The sequence below is a fragment of the Convolutriloba macropyga genome, unplaced genomic scaffold (genome assembly GCF_964194025.1).
Source record: "Convolutriloba macropyga unplaced genomic scaffold, txConMacr16.3 SCAFFOLD_6374, whole genome shotgun sequence".
NCBI lineage: Eukaryota > Metazoa > Xenacoelomorpha > Acoela > Convolutidae > Convolutriloba > Convolutriloba macropyga.
In genome coordinates this window covers 1-3,557 of record NW_027450823.1, presented here as the reverse complement: position 1 = coordinate 3,557, position 3,557 = coordinate 1, and the positions used below count along the sequence as shown (strand labels likewise).

At 41.1% G+C, this 3,557-nt stretch overlaps 1 pseudogene; it reads left to right on the top strand.

The window, feature by feature from the left end:
- Positions 1-232: 232 nt before the first annotated feature.
- LOC142356183 (5.8S ribosomal RNA) lies at positions 233-384 on the top strand (annotated as a pseudogene).
- Positions 385-3,557: the final 3,173 nt, after the last annotated feature.

Genomic DNA, 3,557 nt, shown 5'->3' with positions numbered 1-3,557 from the left:
GAGAACGTCACAAGCTGATCACGCTCTATGATATGACTAGTATTATGTTGCTTATAGTAGGCTAAGCGCAAGCCGAAACATCAACATGTGAAAGTCGTAGAATTTTGCGATCAAACTGTGGCTAGTACTTTGATGATGCTTGTAGCCAACCGAATTGGTTGAAAAGCCCAATAAGTAAGCTAACTTGGGAGAGCTTGTTGGAAACCAAATGCTACTAGATTGGTCCAAATACATCCTTCAACAGGGGATCACTTGGCTCGCTTTACGAAGAGGAGCACAGCTATATGTGTTAATTCGGTATGAATCGCAAGATTTGTTTACCGACCTCTCTAACGCAAAAGGCGGTCTCGGCTTCGGCTGTTGACTGCGTCCGATTCAGGGTTATATAACTCTCGATTGAACACATTGATGTTCTATTGTTGGTGCTTCCAATAAAATTGGAACACTTAAAGCAGAACCGATTCAAATAATAGCATTCTGATCAATGATTGCATTCCTTGATCAAGAACTGCTGGAGTCATTGTGATGGCGAATTTTCTTCATAAGAAAATTGCAAAGAGACGGAACTTAATGAGACTAGTATTATGTTGTTTCTAGTAAGCGGAAGCTGAAACAGCAACATGTGAAAATCAAGTTTTGTTCAATGATCTCGAGGCGATAAGTACTATGAAGCAACTAGTAGCCTAAGCATGACTCAGATTTGAGACAGTCAAAAAGACTGGCGAAACTTCTTCACATGAAAGTTACATAGAGAACTACAAATGTATACAGCGAGTATTATGTTGTTTCTAGTAGGCGAAAGCTGAAACATCAACATGTGAAAGTTGTCTGCAAACTGTAGAACGATATGTGATTAGTACTGTGCTGTTACTAGTAGCCAGTCTGACTGTAGAAGCCAAGACAAAGGGAAACTAATGCATCTGAAAAGGACAAGTTATGGAAAGGTATGCACGATAAGTATTATGTTGTTTCTAGTAAGCGGCAGCTGAAACATCAACATGTGAACGTCGTTGTGTACAGTAACCTAGAACTATATAGTCCTTAGTAACGTGCATTTACTAGTACCTGTAATTGGTATTCAGACTCAGGCAGTTTGGAATAGTTTGGCAAAGATGCACCAGAGAAAACTGGGATTTGATACAGAAATTGTTGAATACAAGTATTATGCTGCTTCTAGTAGGTTGAATCCGAAACATCAGCATGTGAAAATTGAAAACATTTCTGGTTCGAATTGTCACAAGTATTTGGTGATCTGAGTAGCCAAACTCACTACAACGCCAATTGAAGGCAAAAATTCTCAACGGGAAAAGCTATTCTCATTGAATGAGCTAACAAGACGAGTATTATGTTGCTTCTAGTAGGCGAAAGCCAAAACATCAACATGTGAAAGTCTTGCTGAACAAATTTAATGTTGTTGAGCTCAGTACCGTGTGAATTAGTAGCCATAATTGGCGAGCGAAAATTGAACTGGCGAAACTTCGTCTTTGGAAAATTGCAGATGCCGAGCACTTATTTTTGCAACGAGTATTATGTTGACTGTAGTAAGCGAAAGCCGAAACAGCAACATGTGAAAGCTGTTGAAATTTGTGGTCATTTTGCAATAAGTACAAGGAGTGTAACTAGTAGCCAGGTCAAAATTTGGGATAAGAATGAGCAAAAATTCTGCATGAGAACAGTTGAAATTATGAAACTAAATTACAAAGACTAGTATTATGTTGTTTCGAGTACGCGAAAGCGGAAACATCAACATGTGAACGTTTGTAACGAAGTTTCGTTAATTTTCAGCCTAGTACTGAGCAAGAACGAGTAGCCTCATCTCCAATCCCACGCAAAATGTAGTGAAATATGTGAGTGAACCTTATTCACGGTGAGGGTTTCCCGAGGTCTGTATTGCAGCGAGTATTATGTTGCTTCTAGTAAGCGAAAGCTGAAACAACAACATTTGAAAGTTGGAATTAATGACTGAATGGAAACTTCGACCTGTGTTTGATAGTAGTAGCGAACAAAACTGCTGAATCGGTTTCTGTCTCATATTGGTCAGTGAACCAATTAAGAGACAATCAACTACATAACCTGAATTGGGCGAGAGAACCCCCTTAACTTAAGCATATCAGTAAGGGGAGGAAAAGAAATCAACTGAGAATCCCTTAGTAATGGCGAATGAACAGGGAAAAGCTCATCGGGAAGAGAAATGGCAACATTTCTCGGTGTCCGGTATGGTTTGATGCTAGACTGGTGAATTTGTCCTGATGTCTACTGGAAAGTAGCATCAAAGAAGGTGAAAATCCTGTAAAGGTCATTTTCGATACCAGTCATAATGGCTCATTCCTATGAGTAGAGTTGTTTGAAAGTGCAACTCGAAGCTGGAGATATGTCTCTCCAAAAGCTAATTATAAAGCGAGACCGATAGTAAACAAGTACCGTGAGGGAAAGTTGAAAAGCACTCTGAAGAGAGAGTGAAAAGTACGTGAAACTGTTGAAGGGGAACTGGAGTGAGCGTTACCATACTCAATGCCTTGATATTATATTCTCGGCTACCGAGTAGTGTAGTTGTCGTCTTTTGGCAAATCTTGTTAATGAATCGAGCAGAAGTTTTCCTCGGAATTCTTCTTGTTGATTCTAAACAAAATGAGATAAATTGATCTTGATTGCCTGTCTGACCTCAACTTCCTATTCAATGCTCTCTACAGCCCGTCTTGAAACACGGACCAAGGAGTGTGAGTTGCTTGCAAGTGTTGTCGCTCATTGAAAGCGCACACGCGAAATGAAAGTGAACAGTGTAATTTTTATGAATTGCACTACTTTGTGTGGTGAGGGCGCCGATTCGGTGTCCCGCAACCACGGACGGTTTTGCTCTTATTGCATGACTGATCCAGAGCAAGTAGCACACGACCCGAAAGATGGTGATCTATGCTTGGGCAGGGCGAAGCCACGGGAAACCATGGTGGAAGCCCGAAGCGGTTCTGACGTGCAAATCGATCGTCTGACCTGAGCATAGGGGCGAAAGACTAATCGAACCATCTAGTAGCTGGTTTCCTCCGAAGTTTCCCTCAGGATAGCAAAAGCTTGAGCAAGATTGAAAAATCTTCGCAAAGCAATTTCATCGGTTAAAGCGAATGATTAGAGGAATGGGGGAAAATTTTTCCTTCACCTATTCTCAAACTATAAATCGGTGAGATGTCCTTGTGACTTAATTGCACTTGGACTATGAATGCAAGCTTTTTGTGGGCCGCTTTTGGTAAGCAGAACCGGCGATGTGGGATGAACCAAAAGTTGGGTTAAGGCGCCTAACTACTTGCTCATGAGTCACCACAAAAGGTGTTGATTGATACTGACAGCAGGACGGTGGTCATGGAAGTTGAAATCCGCTAAGGAGTGTGTAACAACTCACCTGCCGAATCAATCAGCCTGAAAATGGATGGCACTAGAGCTCGTGGCCTATACCCAACCATGAATATCAATATCTAACGCAAGTTAGATTAGAGAAAAAGAGCCTCACCAGCTCAAAAATGATATTCATGTGTAGGAGGACACATTGATTGCGCTAAAGTATGCAC